Below are 19,799 nucleotides of genomic sequence, written 5' to 3' on the forward strand. Positions count from 1 at the left end.
TACCGGATTTTATACTTTGGAGTCACCTGACCTTGTTGTGATCCCAGGAACGATACGGTTTCGGAGCATGCAGTGGCATTCCCACCAGCAGGGCAAAGCGTGCTTGTTGGGGGAGGCCAGGTGGGCGACACGCCAGTGTCAGCACGCCCGTACGCGCCCTCCCTGGAAGCACACCTGTGTAGAAAGGGCAAAGCATTTTAGAAGCATGATAGGAACCAGGGGAGGCACTGTGAAGAATCCAGCGGTTAAGGACGCCAGGCTGAGCTGACCCGAACACCCATCTCATCAGCCAACCTTGCCAATGAGCCTGGATGCTTCAAGAGTCCCTCTCCCAGCAGTACCTGCGTCTGCTACCAGCGCCCCTTCTGACAGAGGATCTTTAGCAGCAGGAATACCCAGTCAGCTTGAGACTCGCCTTGATGGTCTGGAAGCCACTCTAGCCACATCCACGGACTTCACACATCTCAGGTCTGACCCATGAAGTGTCGATGTCTTGGTGCGACTCTCAGGACTACCTTTTCCCTCATTTTCATGCCCTGGACCCTTGTTGGCAGATGTGACCAACATGGGTGACCAAGGCCCATGTCGGGGCTGGCCAGCAGAGAGGGCCGGTGGCTGCAGAAACTGTAGTAAGATGGCACTGATTTGTCCACAGACTGAAAAGAATGTCACCAAATAATGCAGCGAGGAAGGGGAAGGAGGCTGACCAGTCCCCACTGGTGAGTATTGGGGGAAGGGAGGTCTGTTTCCGGCAGGGCCGCAGGGGCAGCTGGCTTCCAAAATGCTTCTTTAGAGGGACACGATTAGGGTCGGCCCACACTGCATGGGAGCTCTCTGACCAGATGCCTTAGGCCTGGGGTCACCAGCCAGCCCAGAGCCCCACTCCCTAGATCTATCCCCAGAAATGCAATCTGAGTGAGGACAGCAGGGCTGTGAGGGGACTGAAGGGACATTGCAGAACCTACTCCTCCAGGTTTCACATCTGGTCCAAAGAGTATGCAAACGTGCCCGAGGTCAATGATGCTGCCTGAGTCTGCGGAAGCTATGATGCCCGGGGCACTTAAGTGGGGAGACTGGGGGTCTCCAGAATCCCCTTTAGGAATTGGTTACACAGCCCCCAAAGGGAGGACATCAGAGAGACCCTGTGCTTGAAGCACAGCCACCAGCAGCCTCGGCTTACTCCCCTGATGGGTCCTCCACGTCCTCAGCATTGCGTCCAGGGCCACCTCGGGCTACTCCCTGCCCTCGTGGATGACCAGCCAGGAGCCGGAGTAGAAGCGGGAGGACCCCTGCCGCTCCAACACCGCCTGAGCTCAGCCAGCTTCCTAAGCAAAGGGCCCCCGGGCGCACAGCGCAGGTGCCGCCTGCTGTGGAAGAACCAGAAAGGCACCTCCTTGAAGCTCTGCACCCACAGCTTCTGCCTGCGGTGCTTGTTCATGAACATGAGCTGCCCATGGCCCACCGGGTACACCCGCACACCACCCTGCTGCAAGCTGACGAGCGCAGGTGTGCTTTGCTGGCAACCGCGGATCTGCTTGGCTGCCTTCTGCCCTGAAGTATCATCTCCACGCTGGCACAGCCGCATCTTGAAACCCAGGATACCAGGCATCTAGTAGGGGGAAGGCAGTTCCGCAGGAGGACAAATGAGTACTGGTTCCCACGTTTTGCATTCTCTGTCACTCTCTGTAACTGATGCTGGTGACATGTCATGCTCCAGGGTTACAGTGTTTAAGCTGGGAAGCTACAGTCCCACTTTTCTCTACGCTGTAGTACAAAACTTCAGATTTCCTTAGCCACTCAGATTCTTCTAACTGCAGGAATCTTCCTGGTAGAAACGTGATCCTACCAAGAAGAGGCAGCATAAGATTAAGAGGCCTGGGGTTAAAAGGGCAGCTCCCCTGGGTCTGAAGCCCAGCTCTGCAGCCGACTCACCTCTTTTTTTTTTTTTTTTTAAGATTTTTTTGATGTGGACCATTTTTAAAGTCTTTATTGAATTTGTTACAATATTGCTTCTGTTTTATGTTTTGGGTTTTTGGCCACAAGGCACGTGGGGTCTTAGTTCCCTGACCAGGGATCGAACCCACACCCCCTGCACTGGAAGGAGAAGTCTTAACCACTGGACCACCAGGGAAGTCCCAGCCTACTCACCTCTTTTTTTTTTTTTAATAATTGAAAACAGGGCACACTTTTTTTTTTAATTAATTTTTTTTTTTTTGGATGCTTTGGGTCTTCATTGCTGTGCACGGGCTTTCTCTAGTTGCGGTGAGCAGGGGCTACTCTTCGTTGCGGTGCTCAGGCTTCTCATTGCGGTGGCTTCTCGTGTTGCGGAGCACGGGCTCTAGGTGCACGGGCTTCAGTAGTTGTGGCACGTGGGCTCAGTAGTTGTGGCTTGCAGGCTTAGTTGCTCTGCGGCATGTGGGATCTTCCCAGACCAAGGATCGAACCCGTGTCCCCCTGAATTGGCAGGCAGATTCTTAACCACTGTACCACCAGGGAAGTCCTCTCTTAAGCCTCAGTTTTCTCATATGTAAACAGTACTATCTGCCAAGGTGTACTTGTAAGCATTAAATAAGGTCACCCACCCTTTAGTGTGGGCAGGCATACAGTAAAAAACTCAGTAACTCTTACTAGCAGTTTCACCGAAATAAAATATGGGTCACCCACTGGGTTATTAAACTGTAGAGAAAAGAAAGGTGTAGTGGGTTGAACAGTGGCCCCCCCCAAAAAAAGATATCTCTACTTCCTAACCCCTGAGAACCTGTGACTGTGACCTTATTTGGAAATAGGGTCTTAGCAGATGTAATTAAGTTAAGGATCTAGACACGAGAGCAACCTGGATGAAGGTGGTCCCTACTCCAATGGCAAATGTCTATAAGAGACAGAAGAGAAGACAGGGGCGCAGAGAAGACCATGTGAGGATGGAGGTGGGGACAGCCCTGACACAGCCACAAGCCGAGGGTGAATACCTGGAGCCTCCACGAGCTGAAGAGACAAAGAAGGAGTCTCCCCTAGAATCTTCCAAGGGAGAATGGCCCTGCCAAGACCTTAATTTCTGCCCAGTAATACTAATTTTGGATTTCTGGCCTCCAGAACTGTGAGACAATACATTTCTGTTGTTTTAAGTTGCCAAGCCAGTGAAAATTGGTTATGATGGCCCTAGGAAACTAGTACAGAACGGCAGCTCATAGCTGAACCAACCCTCAGACAGACTCAGGCCCCAGCCTGCCTTGGGAAGGACACTGATGGGAGAGGGGGCAGAGCCTGTCCTGAGCACAATCACTTCTCTGTTTGCCCTTACACTCGACACTTCTATTGCAGCCTCTTGTGCCCCCTCCTGGCCCAAAGACAGAAGTGTGCCCCCTCCAGTCCCAACTATTCGCATCTCAGATGAAAGGGGAGGACAGAGGGAATCCCAAAATGTAAAACAGAAATATGTTTCTAGGGAGTTCCCTGGTGGTCTAGTGGTTAGGATTCAGTGTTTTCACTGCCATGGCCCGGGTTCAATCCCTGGTCAGGAACTGAGATCCCACAAGCTGTGTGGTGCAGCCAAAAAAAAAAAAGAGAGAAAAGAAACATGTTTCTAAAAAAGAATTTTTTATAATACATTCTTGGGGACTTCCCTGGCAGTCCAGTGGTTAGGACTCCACGCTTCCAATGCAGGGGGCGCGGGTTCGATCCCTGGTTGGGGAACTGAGATCCCACATGCCGCGCGGCGTGGCCAAAAAAAAAAAAAAGTTTAAAAAAATGCATTATTTCCCCCCCATCCCAAAAAACATAGTGAAGTCTTTATCACTTGTCCTGAAGTCTCATGCTCTACCTTTCTTGATAAATTCAACTCTGTGGTGATGACCCACCAAACATCTTTCCTCTCATTTCCTTGACCTCCTCATCACCAGGAACCATTCCTTGTAACCCAACCACACACCTCCCTGGGGTTCCCCTGAACCTTGTCACCACAGAAATGAATTCAAACCTTCCCCTGCTGATCACAAATTTCTATCAGTTCACTTCAACCTAATCAGAACTGCTAACCCATCCAAAATATACAAACAGCTCATGCAGCTCTATGTCAAAAAAAAAAAAAAACCCATCAAAAAATGGGCAGAAGATCTAAATAGACATGTCTCCAAGAAAGGTATACAGATGGGCAAAAAGCATCAACATTACTAATTATCAGATAAATGCAAATCAAAACTACAGTGAGGTACCACCTCACACTGGTCAGAATGGCCATCATCAAAAAATCTACAAATAATAAATGCTGGAGAGGGGTGTGGAGAAAAGGGAACCCTCCTACTCTGTTGGTGGGACTGTAAGTTGGTGTAGCCACTATGGAGAACATTATGGAGGTTCCTTAAAAAACTATAATAGAGTTACCATATAATTCTGCAATCCCACTCCTGGGCATATATCTGGAGAAAACCATAATCCAAAAGGATACATGCACCCCAATGTTCACTGCAGCATTACTTACAATAGCCAGGACATGGAAGCAACGTAAATGTCCATCATCAGAGGAATGGATAAAGAAAATGTGGTACATATATACAATGGAATACTACTCAGCCAGAGAAAAGAATGAAATAATGCCATTTGCAGCAATATGGATAGACCTAGAGATTATCATACTAAGTGAAACCAGACAGAGAAAGACAAATATCATATGTATCACTCATATGTGGAATCTAATTTTTTTAAAAAAGATACAAATGAACTTACTTACAAAACAGAAACAGACTTACAGATATCAAGAACAAACTTATGGTTACCAGAGGGGAAACGTGGGAGGAGGGATAAATCAGAAGCTTGGGATGAACACATGCACCCTACTACATATAAGATAGATAACCATCAAGGACCTACTGTATAGCACAGGGAGCTCTACTCAATATTCTGTGATAACCTATATGAGAAAAGAATCTAAAAAAGAATGGATATACGTATATGTATAACTGACTCCCTTTGCTGTACACCTGAAACTAACACAACATTGTAAATCAGCTATACTCCAATAAAATTAAAAAGCAAAAACAAAAAACTGTGAACCCAGCTTCCTTCACAGCCCCTCTTGATGAATTTGTTTTCTTGCCTAACCTGGATTCTATGGCTCGTCTCACTATCACTCTCACAAACACCAGCAACTCCCTAGATCCACTCCCCCTCCATCGTGTTTTAACTGGCAAAACCCCAATCCCAACCGTCTTCCACACACGTTTTCTTTCCACTCAAACCCCTCACCCCTCCTCCTCACACCGTCTCGCTCTTGACCGGGAGCCCTGCCGCCACCATCACAGGGAAGAGGGAGCCTTATCCCTAGTCCACCTGCATCTACACCTGCGTTTTACTTTCTTCCTGTTACGATGGAGGACATAACCTCCTCCCATCTAATCCCTCCACATATACTCTGGGTCCTATCTCCTTCTTTTCTTCCCCAAATTTCATTTCTTTGGTTATCTCCCTCTTTCCTTACATTATCAATCTCGCTCTTTTTAACCAATCATTCTCACTGGCATGCAGACCTGCTGTCAGAGCCAGCTTCATGGGCATGTGACATCTTGTTGCACAGATCCAGTACTTGGTTTAATGCTTTGCTGTCACCATCTTGAAATTCTTTTTTTTTTTTAACTTTTTATTTTATACTGGAGTATAGCTAATTAACAATGTTATGATAGGGGACTTCCCTGGTGGTGCAGTGGTTAAGAATCCGCCTGCCAATGCAGGGGACACAGGTTCGAGCCCTGCTCTGGGAAGATCCCACATGCCGTGGAGCAACTAAGCCCGTGCGCCACAACTACTGAGCCTGCGCTGTAGAGCCCGCGAGCCACAACTACTGAGCCCATGTGCCACAATTACTGAAGCCTGTGAGCCTAGAGCCCATGCCCTGCAACAAGAGAAGCCACCGCAATGAGAAGCCCACACACTGCAACGAAGAGTAGCCCCTGCTCGCTGCAACTAGAGAAAGCCCGTGCGCAGCAATGAAGACCCAAAGCAGCCAAAAATATAAATTAAAAAAAAAAAAATGTTGTGATAGTTTCAGGTGCACAGCAAAGCAACTCAGCCATACATATACGTGTATCGTTCTCCCCCAAACTCCCCTCCCATCCAGGCTGCCACATAACATTGAGCAGAGTTCCCTATGTTGTACAGTAGGTCCTTCTTGATTATCCATTTTAGATATAGCAGTATGTACATTTCGATCTGGTACTCCCTAACTATCGCTTCCCCACATCCTTCCCACTGCACCCCGCCCCCCCCGTAACCATAAGTTCATTCTCTAAGTGTGTGAGTCTGTTTCTGTTTTGTAAATAAGTTCATTTGTATCATCTCTTTTTGGATTCCGCATATAAAGGATACCATACGAGATTGGCTGCACCGCAAGGCATGTGGGATCTTAGTTCCCTGACCAGGGATCAAACCCGTGCCCCCTGCAGTGGAAGCATGGAGTCTTAACCACTGGACCGCCAGGGAAGTCCCTGAAATTCTTAATAATTTCTGAAGGCCGTGCCAATCCTGCCCGCTATGGTAGCTCAGATTTTTCTCTGCTTCTCCTCTCTAAATTGCCAAAAGACTAGCCTGTGTGAACCATCTCTACATCTTCGCTTTCCTTAACTCTTAAGTGCTCAAATCCCAACTCTTTATACCTGAAACTGTCCTTGTCAAAGTTACCAGTGGTTTCTATTTGGTCAAATTCAATGAATACTTTCCTGTTGTCAGCCCTGAAGACGCCCTCTAAGTAGGTCCTCTTCATTCTCCATCCTACCACCCCCTTGATTATGTTCCTAGCACTTTCTTCAGTTTGTAAATGTAGAATTGTCAACCTACTTTTTGTCTTTTTCTTTTAGACCCTAAGCTTTGAGGGCAGGGACTGTGTGTGCCTGATGCCTGACACAGCGCCTGGCACACAGAGGGCGCTTAGTGGATGTGTACTGACTGAATACATGAATGAGTATGCAAGAGAATGCAAAATCTTTATTTTTAAATAAAGCTGGTGAAAACAGAGTTCCTGAGCCAGAGAAACACTCTACTTCAAATACTTCTTCCAAATGGCACAATTTCAAAATACCAAGTTGCAGGTGGAATCTCTGATATTACCACTATCTCTGTTAAGAAATCTGTTGCCAGGACTTCCCTAGTGGTCCAGTGGCTAAGACTCCGCGCTCCCAATGCAGGGGGCCCGGGTTCGATCCCTGGTCAGGGAACTAGATCCCACATACTGCAACTAAGACTTCGCATGCCGCAACTAAAGATCCCGCATGCCGCAACGAAGATCCCGCGTGCCACAACTAAGACCCAACGCAGCCAAATAAATAAATAAATATTTTAAAATATATATATATTTTTTTTAAAAAGAAATAAATATGTTGCCACGTTTTAGCATTCTATTGGGGGCAGGATAGGAGGATGGGGAAGTGTTCCAAACTTCTAAACAGGAGCGAAGGATGGATACAATTCTAGTCTCAGTACTTTGTTTTAGCTCCAGACAATGTTAAAATGGTCTGGAAATGATCATATGGATCCAACCACCTTTCACACAATTTGTGCCAATGTCAAGGGTGTTAAGAGTTGCCTAGGTCATAGGGACAGAATTCTTAGGCAGGGTTCTTCCATATCAGAAGCCGAAATGCGATGATTTCATGACAGGAGAATTCAAGATCTTCATACGAGTTCAAATGATCAGTAATGTATAAATTCAATAGAGAAATGTTAAAAAAAGAGAAAAAAAAAGCTAGAAAGAGCTGATGGGCTGAGAGAAAAAGAAGGACCAAAGAACTGGGTGACCTGGCGATAAGCAAATATAAGAGCAGAGCAGAGTGAGAGCGCTGGAAGGACAGCTGGATGCTGTCAGAAAGTGAAATGCTAAAGCTGAAGATTTCAAAGGCAGCTCCGAATAGTTCTAGGTGCTGACAACTTCCAGGGGTAGTCATGAGTGTGGGTGGCTTAGGTAAGTTGGAAGTGATGGTCACTGGAGTTGGGGAATCAAGGAACTGGTCTAAGGTTGCTGGATAATTTGCTCAGAAGAATATTCAGGCAATCAGATAGATAACAGGAGATGGAGTCAAAGGGACAACTTTGCCAAGTTTTTCAACGAATAATAATAACCAACACTGGGACTTCCCTGGCAGTCCAATGGTTAAGACTTCGCCTTCCAATACAGGAGGTGCGGGTTCAATCCCTGGTCGGGGAGCTAAGATCCCACATGCCTCGCAGCCAAAAAAAAAAAAAAAAAAAAAAAAAAACCCGGGGGCTTCCCTGGTGGTGCAGTGGTTAAGAATCCGCCTGCCAGTGCAGTGGGCACCGGTTCGAGCCCTGGTCCGGGAAGATCCCACATGCCACGGAGCAACTAAGCCCGTGTGCCACAGCTACTGAGCCTGTGCTCTAGAGCCCGTAAGTAACAACTACTGAGCCCGCGAGCCACAACTACTGAAGCCCATGCGCCTAGAGCCCTGTGCTCTGCAACAAGAGAAGCCACCACAATGAGAAGCCCGCGCACGGCAACGAAGAGTAGCCCCTGCTCACCGAGACTAGAGAAAGCCCACGCACAGCAACAGAGACCCAACGCAGCCAAAAATAAATAAATAAAATAAATAAATTTATAATTTAAAAAACCAAAACATAAAACAGAAGCAATATTGTAACAAATTCAATAAAGACTTTAAAAATGGTCCACATCAAAAAAAAAATCTTTAAAAAAATAATAATAAGCAACACTTATAAGGTGCCTACTATGTGCTTTACATGGATTCTATCATTCACATTAACAACAACCCTACGAAGCGCATACTATTACTATAATCATCCCCATTTTATAGAGGAGGAAGTTGAGGCAGAGAGGTAACGCGTCCAAGGTCAGCTAGCAAATAGTGCAGCTGGTCTAGGAATCCAGGCTGTTTGGCAGCAGAGACTATGTTGCCTCTTGTTTGAATGAAAAGAAGATGCCAGCTACCAGAGGAGGTAATGTTGGTGTGAAACCTGGAAAGGAAGGGCAGGAACCAGATCACGATGGGTGTTGTATTTCGTGCTGTTTTGTAATCACCCTCTTGGCAATTGGCAGACTTTGAAGGAGGTCAGACAAGGGCATGACAGCATCACCTTAACAACATTCTGGAAATTCAGTCTGGCTGCAGGGTCAGGCGGGAATGGCCCAGGGCAGGCAAGCTTTTCAGAGACTCCTGCAACAACGGGGGCCTGAGACTGGGCAGCGCATCTAGAACTCTGTTTTGGAAAGGAAGTGGGGGCACAGCAATGACAAAGCCTAGCCGAGGACAGGGCACACCCTAGAGGAGCAAGCAGGGCGAGGCCCACCCCTCAGGGGCTTAGGAGCCAGAGCCCGCCCCCGGGGGCCTGGGGGCAGAGCTGAAGCTCACCTGGCCTGGAGGGCAGAGCGCCCAGACCTGCTCACCTGGAGCTGGCTTGCTGGTGGTGATGCACCCTCACAGCGGGCTCGGTGAGAAACTGGGGCCCTGGGGAAATTCGAGGCCCCCATTTCAGGACTGCAGGTCCGCACAGGCCTCCTGGGCCTGCCCGGCTCTCTGGGCCAGGCCTTGCCTTGTGTTTCCTTTTCTCGAGTCCTGGTGGCCATGAGCTGGGATTCCCAGCAGAGGGCAGTGGAGGCTCATTTGTCCTTGGCTCTGGGTCTGGGGTTTTTTTTTACAGCCCGGGAGCTTGCACACCCTGCGGGCCTCCCCCTCCAGCCCGGGGCACAGAGAAGGCCGGGAGCCTCGGGAAAGGCTGCCTAAGCAGCGGTGGTCAGCAGCCACTCAGCCAAGCCACGATGAGGCCTTGTAAGTAGTCACTGCCCCCTCCTGACCTCTCACCCCATGACCCTGGTGCCCAAAAGCCCAGAGAAACGTAAGAAGCACCGCTCCTGGGTAGGGCCTCGGACACTGGGCCTCCTCTGAGGGAGGCACCTGCTTTGAGGAACAGTCAACAAGGGCCCCTCTGGGGACAGGTCAGGGCACAGGAGCCACAGGACTTAAGAGTCCCAGCTGCCCTCTGAGTCCTACCCACACAGCGAGGGAAAACGACAGGATTGCAGAAGACGCCCCAGAAGCCGCCACCCTGGACTCGAGCCTCACGGAACTGGGTGTCAGATCATGAACGAAGCCCCTCAGATCCCTCCCAGTCCAGTTTGTTCTTCTTTTTAAATCATTTGTAACTGTGGCCAAATATACCTAAGCCTAAAATTTACCATCTTAACCATTTTAAGTGTACAGTTCAGTACTGTTAAGGGCATGCATATTGTTCCCACTCTAGATTTCAGTTGTGATTTTTCATATATAGAACCCGAGGCACAAATACAGTGAACCTCAAAGAAAAGGCAGAGACCTGGAGAATGATTTTGCTGAGAAAAGTACAGAAGGAATTCCAAGGTGGGCCTGAGAGGTTTCTCAGGCTATTGTGCACCCACAAAGTTTCCAGACCCCTCTGCCCCGAGGGGCTGGGTGCAGGTATCCTGTCCATCTCATCATATCTGCCCCCAGGCCTTCCCCAGACATTGGCCGGACAGAATCTGCAGCCCATCTGGAAGTGGTAGAGAGCACCCCCAAAGGGATCCCTGCCCACATTCAGAAACAGGACCAAAGGTTATTCAAAACCCTCTCAAACATCTCTTTGAAAATAATCTGTACAGCATGTAAATGGAATGTCAATGGGAAGGGATGAGTAATTGCGACCCAAAACATTTGAAGCAATAAAATGCATTCAGATATTTGGCCTTTGATAAGCTACAAAGCTGAGCAAAACTGAACTTGAACCCCTAATAATAATAACAGCTAGTATTTAAACAGCTCCTATGAGCCTGGCACGATGCCAACTACTTTTCTCATTCAGGCTTTTGTGATGGAGGTGCTGTTTGTTGTGCCCATTTTACAGAGGAGGAAACTGAAGCCCCCAGGGCTAGCTGACTTGCTCAAGGTCACAGAGGAAGGAAATGGTGGAGCCTGGATTTGGACCCTGCAGACTAGCTCCAGGTCGTGGCCTAATGACCATGTCTTTGCCTGACATGCTGCCGCCGGGTGCAGTGACAGACTCTGGGAGTTCCCAGCCCCAGGGAACCCAGGAGTGGGTGGAAGGGTGAGTTCCCCATCTTTGAACAATGTCAGAGTCACCAGTCCTGATGAGCTAGAACTGCCCTAAATCTTTCCATTTTAATTGGTGAATTTTCACATAAAAACTTTAACGGGAGCATTCACACACATGATTACCAGCCACACCCCCTCTTTCCACCACATGCGCTCTGTTTTGGTCTTAGTGCAAAAAGAAAAAACAAATGTCGCCAAAGGACCTGAGAACATCCAGAATGTTTTAACACTTCAACAGGAAAACCTTCCTCGGCCTGTCCCTTCTTCTCCTTCATCCTTGGCTTTGCTGCCGGCTCTTTAAGAGATTTGAACCTGAGAGCACCTGGCCAGGAAGTTGCGTTATCCCTTGATCTGAAAGAGCGAAAGAAAAAGTAGAACAAGAAATATCGAATGGTTTTCTATTTGCCTGTACTTGGTTTTTTTGAATGTATTTTGGCTCTTATATTTCAAGCTAGGGGTAGGTGGGGAAAAAAAGGTTTGAAAATAATATTCACGTGCTCCAGGCAGCTGAGCACACCGTGAGTTTAATTAACCTCTCCTTCCTTTGGCTCCGCATCTGACCTTCCCCCTCAACCTGTACCCACTTCACTGTCATGGGGAGAGGGTGTGGGGAGGGACCCAGCGGCTACTCTAATTGGTGACAACCTACGTCTATTTATTATCACCTAGCTACACTCACGGAACAAAAAAATACAGCCTTCAGTGCCCAGGCGTGGACTGATTTGTAGCCAAGGCATTTATGAACACACTCTTTCCATTTCCCCTTTGTTATCTGTTCATTATCTTTTGTAACGGAGGCCTGCTTTCATGTGTAGGTACAAGTAGGTGATATTTGAATGCACTTTGAGATGTAAGTATTTCAACAGATATTGGGTACTAAAAAAAAATAATCCTAAACGATAAGAGCCCTGCCTGCTGTCTTCTGTGGGCTGTGACTGCAACTGATCCTTTCAGTATTTGCCGTTTCGTTCTTCCACGTGTCGTCAGTGCTCCTATTGCCGAATACAGCTGCGTTCGGTGGCTTTTAGAATTTTTGCAGTCCCTTTTCCCAATCAGTGGTGCATGCGTCTATTAACCCTCTCCCACGCTTCCTCAGCCATCCTTAAAATGAAATGAGGACCCTCTCTCCTGCTCCAGGCCCCCCACCCCGAGTCTCTTGCCAGGAAGTGCCTCCAGTGAGGTATTTCATCCAAGGAATTATCAGCTAAAACGAACTATTTCTGGCTTTATCAGCAGAGAGAATAGGATAAGAATCCTACTGGGGGAGGGGAGATTTCTCTTGGGATTTTCTCTCCCCATCCTGTTGGACCAACTTAAACATCCATTTCTGTTTCTTTAAACCGGGGTTTCTCAGTCATGGCACTACTGAAACTCGGGGCTAGATAATTCTTTGTGGTCGGGAGCTGTGAACTGTGGAATATTTAGTAGCATCCCTGACCGCAACCCCCTAGATGCCAGTAGACGACCCTCCAGTTACCTCCACAGTGGTGACAACCAAAAATGTCTCCAGACATTGCCAAACGTCCTCTGGGGGCGAAATTGCCCCCTCCCTAATTGAGAATCGCTGATCTAGTGGTTAGAAGCTAAAGATACCATAAAACATCCTATGACACATAGGACAGCCCTCCAACAAAGAATTATCTGGCTCCAAATGTCAATAGCACTGAGGCTGAGAAACCCTCAAACTGCCCTGATCGTCTGATCCAGCATTAGTCAAGTCTGCCATGTTTTGCAACTTAACCAATTCCTATCTGATACATCCCTCATTAAGATTGTTCTCCCTGATACAATCAAAGGATTGAAAGAGCTCTGTAAACAGTAAGAGCTTGGAAGAGGGAAAGTGTGCTTATCCTAAACTTGGGGCTATCCAAAACTTCGCAGATGGGGCTAACCCCTTGGAAGGGAAAGGATAGCAGGAATCGAGGCTTGGGAGGACTGGCCCCAGGGCTGGGGGAGTGATGGTCATCGTAACCTCAGCAGTGATGCAAGAGACTGTGGTTTGTGGCGCGCCTCCCACTGGGGACTCCAAAGCCTCAATACTGAGAGAGAAACGCAGCAGTCAGTCCTCTGTGCTCAGCGCTGTGTGTTCAGCTGTGGTGCAGGGAGGGTCAGAGGCGCCTGCGTGCTCCGGGGCCAGATCAAGTCCTAGAAGCTACCACAAGATCTGACAACAGGACAGAAGACTTGAGCCCATCTGGGAGGTTCTGGGCCTCATGGATGCCAACTCATCGTCTTACTCTCTGGGCAAGGTGTGGCGCCACTCCTTTTGAATGGCGCTGACTGGGAGATTTCTTGAAGGCGTTCTGAAACCAGCTTTCTCCACTGAGAATTCTTACCTTGAACCTGGTTCCCTTGCAAAGCAGAAGGAAATTTGATATGTGGCTCCCATCAGGACTCCTCCTACTAACCCAATGCCAGGAACAGTCTCGCCAGAGACAGTCCAGAAGGACTCAGTGTGCTTCGGTTATAAAATCTCTTTTCCATTCTCCACGACTGCTGTGGCCAAGGGCATCTCCCTATCAACCTGTGGGGCCTGCCTGGTGGGTGGCTAGGCTTTAAAGGACTTTCTCTGCTTTCCGGAGGAAGAAATTTGTACAGCTCTAGGGTCTCACCACCCCTAGCTCAGGACAGTCCCAGGTATGACCTCCCTTGCCCCCAAGGTGGGGAACATGTGGAGAAGCACTCTTCGCATCTGCACATTTCAGAACCCCAATGGGCAACTCGAGGGTGAAATAGTCCACAGTCCTTGGAAATTGATGTTATGGGAAGATTTCCATATTATAGAAGTTCCTCTTCAAAATATCATTCAGTCTCTCTGCCCTGATTTCCCAGCATGGGAGGCAGAATAACGGCCCCCAAAGATACCCACATCCTAATTCCCAGGACTTGGGAATGCTACCTTACATGGCAAGAGGGATTTTGCAGATGTGATTAACAATCTTGAGATGGAGAGATTATCCTGCGTTACGTGGGTGAGCCAACGTCATCACAAGGATTCTTATAACAGGAATGTAGGGAGAGCTAGAGACAAAAGGAAAAGGCCATGTGATGACAGAGCAGACATTGGACAGATGCTCTTTGAAGGTGGAGGAAGAGGCAACAAGCCAAGGAACCCAGGCGGCCAGTAGAAGCTGAAAAAGGCAAGGAAACGGATTCTCCCCCAAAGCCTCCTGCAAGCCCACCTGATGCCCCTTTCAGCACTCCTCTCTGCGTCCTCCCCTTGGAGGCTCTCTTGATACTCATTTTCACCTGATTTCACCCGTATTCAAATGTTGGGGAGGAGGAGAAGGGACAACGTGAGCCCTCCACTCTCCTCCCTGTTATCCTGCTCCCGGCTCACCCAGAACTATTTTTCAGAGTTTTATTCCTTCCCCACCTTGGGGTAAAGAAGGAGTCTCCCTTACCTAGAACTTACAGTGCAAAACCAGGTTTTTTACAGGGGAGTTTTACTGCTCCAGACTTGCGGGCGGGGGACGCACATCGAAGAACTGCTTGTTCCCTGTCCTGACTCTACTGCCATATTACTCAGATTAATGGTTCGTCCGTGTTCCCTTTTCTGGCCAGCCATTTCCAGGGGATTGTGCGAAGATTCATGAGTTAGCGTTTGGAAAGAACTCTTTGAACTCCTACATAAACAAAAAATCTCACAGCTGGAAATCCTGATGCCTTTTAATGAGTCCTTATAAAATCCCAAAGCACTTAAAAATTCATGTTGCTCCCTAGAAATAGCTTTTAGTTCTATACATACATGTAGTTCCATACATATCAGGTACATTCAGAGCCACTGTTACAGAACACTTACGAGGTACCAGGCAGTGAGTTAAGCTCACTGTACACACGATCTCGTTGATTTAGGGAGATCAAGATCACCTGTGACCTGGGCTGTCTGAGTTCCTGGGAGGAAAACAAAGCCCCACAGGTATGTTTGCATCCACCCTGATGTCACCAGCTCCCGTGCACAGTGCCTGGTACAGGGTAGGAACTCGGTGAGGCAAATGGATGGCATTTTTTTAAATTATAGCAAAGTGAAATGAGCCATTACCGGAGAGACCAAGCTTAGGTCAGAGAAGCAGAAATTGATGATATTGATAATACAGGGTTCTCTGCTCTTCTGGTAATTTACAGATTAAAAAAAATGCACAGTGGCTGGAATCAATTCCTGAAATCAAGACTTTCTTCACTGATCCCTGCTCCTCAAGCCTGCTGCTTCTTTCCCAAATAAGCACAAGGCCAGGGTCTTAAGACACTAAGGACATGGCCTTCTGTTTGGGAGCTGTTTTCTGGGTACTGTCTCTCTCATGCCGAGTACCACCGGGAATGCTGCAAAGCACTTCTCAGAAGTACCTTTATGTCTTGGCTCATTTTCCAAGAAAAGGACAAGAGGGACAAGGGGGACTTTCGACTGTGGGAAACCAGAGTAAATAAGTACGGAATAACACAACTTGTGTTATTCTTCAGTGAAAGTTTAGAGGAGTCTTGCATGTAAATGGCCACCAGGGGGCACTGTTATTCTCTAAAAATGCTGCTGGGGGGGGTTGTGTGTGTGGCATATATGCACACACGTGTGTTGGGGTAAGAGACAACTTCCCTCTCATCCACTCACCTCCACTCAGCCAGGTAGCCAACCCCTCCCTTGACTTCCACCATCTACCCACACCCTCTCCTCCATCATCCCTCTTTCCTATTCTTGCAGAGAAGGAGCAGAGAGGAGCGAGAAAACCCAGCAAGATCATGAAACCAATATCGAATCAAAAGATATTCCCCAGGACGCCTCGGGAAGAACACCGAGGTGCCGTGCCTCTCGCCTTTGTTACCCCATCCCCTTTCCGTGCCCCCGCCCCCATGCCTCCCCAGCTACTGATGGCGATGCTTCACTGCTTTGCAAGAAGATGGTCCCATCATCCTGGTGACTTCCTGCTTGTAGGCGTCTTCCTTTGAAAAGAGAACTCTGAACAGAGTAAAGACCTCAGGAGAATAATTCTTAATGATGGCTCTTCGGATACATTTCACGTCAGACCATCTGGATCTAGAGGATACGCTGCAGGGAATCTTCCTTTTCCCCTAAAATTACAGGAGCACGGGAAGAGCCATCTCCTCTGTCTTTGTTTCAAGTAGTTCTCCTTGGAGGCTTTAAAACTCCAGCCTTGCCAGAGAACCTGGGCAGTATGGTCAGGACGGTGAGCCCTAGTGGAGCTGCAAATACACCCCTGTTCATTGATCTTCTTTCTCCACCCGCTTAATAGGCATTAAAAGCCGTGCACTGAAGGACTGCCTCCAGCTGATTTCAAATGCATTGACATAATGGACTTGTCTCCATAGAACAAACCTCTGGGGACTCAGGCTAGGCAAACCATTTATAATACTGTCATGATGCAGGAGAGACCGCGGATGCTTTGAAGAGAGCCTGTATGTTGCTGAGCGTTTTGAGTTCGAATCCAGACGGCACCGTCTAACTGGCTGGGTGACCCTGGGCACATTACTGAACCGCCCGAGGTTCCATCTCTGTCTGTGAATCGAGGTTAGTAATCCTGGTGCACTAGTTTATGGTGAGCCATGGAGATAACAGAGGCGCATTCCCAAGACCAGAAGGTCAGAGTCAGTATTACTAATTCTTACTGAGCACTGGGCCCTATGCGCCATGTTCAACACACATGAATTATCTTAATCCTCATAACAACCCTACCTGCAGGAGTTGGAAGTGAAGGGTTTTGTGGGCTACTGAACTGTCTGAGGACCGTGGTGCTGGCAGGTGTAAGAAAGATGCTGGTCTAAGGGTCCCATTCCTCCCTGTGAAAAGTGAACCGGGATCTTTTCATTCGTGGGCAGGTTGGGGGAGTAGGTTCAATGTGGGCTCACATGCTCTGTGCTCCTGGGCCCTGGGTATTGTTCGTGATGCTCCAACAGTAAAAAGGCACCTCATGGATGGGTGACAAGTCTCCTCAACGTGACACTTAATACCATGACATTTTCCAGGCTGAAACAACAGTCCGTAAGGAAACGGCATTGTGAGAATTATTAAAAACAGCAGGTTGTGTCTACAGAAGACATTTATTTTATTTCTAAGGGACGTAAATCGCGTTTGTAAAATACACGAGCTTCTTCCTCCTCGGGTGTGGTCAGGAAAAGTGCTCACTTCTGTAGCAGCTATGTTTCTAGATCTGGAAGCTCACATCCTTAAGTACCAAGAGTCCAAACATTACTAGTGACGGAAGCGCTCTAAAGCGGAGGGCATATCTGGTTCGCAAAGTGTGCTAATGTCTTTAGCCCGGGATGGTTTTACGGATCCCCCTCAAGGCCATCTGAACTTTTACTATCCTGAGAGAAAACTGAGACTAGAAAGAGGATGGGAGGTTTTCCTTTGTTTTAGCAATGGGTGTGTGTGTGTGTGTGTGTGTGTATGCGTGCGTGCGTGAAGGAAATAAAAGATAAATGGGAAGAAGGAATGCGGGGAGACATGAATGAGGCGCAGGGGGGAGGGGGAGAAAGGACCACAGTAAAACGCGATGGAAGATGGCGCAGTCGGAGGGCGGAGGACTGCGAATCCCGGCGGTAGAAGGGGCCGTAGTGGGAGAAGCCATTAAGAAGCTCCGAAAATAGAAATGCTAAGAAGAATACTCGGTCGTTCTGACAGGCTGGGCAGAAAATGCCAAGTGTGGGCTCTCGGGGCCGAAGGCCAGGACCGGCCGCAAGCAGGGCCGTCGGGGAGCGGCCGCCTCCTCTGCATCCGAGGGAAAGCTCGCCCGCCCGCGAACGCTCTCGAACGCCTCCTCCCGCTGCGCGCTGCCAAGTCGGCCTGCAGCCTCGTGTCGGCGCGTAAACAGTGAGCCCCGCTCTGCCCGCAGGCCCCTCCGCGGCCGTCCCCGCCCAGGGCGGGTCCGAGGACCCCGAGGGCGTCCCACCGCCTTGTGGCGGCACGCGCCCGGGGGTCCACGGCTCCCCCGCGGCTGCGAAGGGAAGGCGCGGGCAGGGCCGCCCCCCGCTTCCTCCCCCACGGCCCTTCCCAGCGGGGGCCCTCCGCACAATGGAAGCGGGCCAGGCCCCGTTGCTGAGGGAACCGGCAGCCGGCCCAGCCCCCTTCCCCGCCGACGGAGCCCGAGGAGGACAGCAAGGGATTACAGCGCCCTAATCGGCCGGCTTCAGAGGAGGCCGCGGGCCCGGCCCGCGTGAGGTGGCGGCTCCCCATTGGCGCGGAGGCAGCGGGAGGCCGCACGCAGCCTCGTCCCGCGCTCCCTTCCGCCCCACCTCCGCGGCCCCTCCTGGACCGCAAACCCCCCGCAGGCGAGAGCGCCGGTTCTGCCCCTCCCGCGGGGTGGGTCGGGGGCTGCCCGGCCTCGCTCCTCTGACCTCTCGGGCGCCTGGCGTGAAGGAGGAACGCGCTGCCTCAGTGAGAGACGCGCTTTTGTTTGGTCCTGACTCACTGTCTGTAAACGTGGTTGCATGTGAGTCAGGGCACCTTCTACCCGCAGCTGAGGCGCGGCAAATACACACGGTGGGCCTCCGTCAGGGCAACCGCCCCTTCCCCTCTGCGGCCCTGCTCCCCAGCTGCGGGCGCAGCTCTGCGGGGAGGAATGGCGGACCGGCCTGCGAGGCCTTCCTTAGAGCCTTTGCCGGGGGCTGCTCGCCCCTCAGCTGCTCGTGGGGGGGACGTGAGTCACCTTTTAAAAATATCCATGCCCGCCCCCGCTCTCCCCCCACCCCGCAAATTCAGATTCAGTGAGTCGGGGGTGGGACTCAGGGAAGGTTTCTTTGGGGTTTTTTTTTGGGCTGCCCTGTGAGGCACGCGGAATCTTGGTTCCCCGACCAGGACCAGGGATGGGACCCGTGCCCCCTGCGGTTGGAAGCGCGGAGCCTTAACCACTGGACCGCCAGGGAAGGTATTTTTTAAGTGCCCAGGTGATCTTAATGATTCTCCGGGCTGAGGACCACCGGCGGCTGGTTGCGATGAGCCAGCGGAGACTCAGCAGGGCCGCCTGGCTTGTCCGAGCGGACACTGCCAGCTGGAGACCTTGGACAACACAGGTCCTTTGACCTGAGCAGTGTTCTGTCGTGTTCCTTTTTCTGCTTAAAAAAAAATGTTTTTTGAAAGTAATACACATACTATTTAGGAAATTTATATAGAAAGGGATAAAGAAGAACATTAGATCACCCGTAAACCCTCATTATCCAGAGTTACACACTGTTAACATTTGGGGTTATCTTTTCATCTATTTTCACATATCTAATTTACAAAAAGGGCAGACAGAGTATACAGTTTTATGCCTTCTTTTTTATTCCTTCCCAACCTGAAAGGTGGCATGGGCTTCTTAGACACGGCTGGACAAAGTGCGAGTGGGCAATTTTTTTAGCAGGCTGCTTGGCAATGAGTATCAAGAATATTTTTAAATGTTCACCTTTCAGCCCACTATTCCATTTCTGGGAATCGCTCTTCAAAGAATGATCAGAGGCATGCAAAAATTTTTTTACAGAGACTTTCACGTTAGTGTTACTTAAAATCACCAAAACTGGGAACTTCCCTGGTGGCGCAGTGGTTAAGAATCCACCTGCCAAGGCAGGGGACACGGGTTCGAGCCCTGGTCCGGGAAGATCCCACATGCCGCGGGGCAACTAAGCCTGTGCCACAACTACTGAGCCTGCGCTCTAGAGCCCGTGAGCCACAACTACTGAGCCCACATGCCACAACTACTGAAGCCTGCGCACCTAGAGCCCGTGCTCCGCAAC

The 19,799-nt window shown here is 49.5% G+C and overlaps 1 pseudogene; it reads right to left on the minus strand.

The window, feature by feature from the left end:
• Positions 1–1,131: 1,131 nt before the first annotated feature.
• LOC118906740 lies at positions 1,132–18,264 on the minus strand (annotated as a pseudogene).
• Between the last annotated feature and the right edge of the window lie 1,535 nt (positions 18,265–19,799).

The sequence above is a fragment of the Balaenoptera musculus genome, chromosome 14 (genome assembly GCF_009873245.2).
Source record: "Balaenoptera musculus isolate JJ_BM4_2016_0621 chromosome 14, mBalMus1.pri.v3, whole genome shotgun sequence".
Taxonomy (NCBI): Eukaryota; Metazoa; Chordata; class Mammalia; order Artiodactyla; family Balaenopteridae; genus Balaenoptera; species Balaenoptera musculus.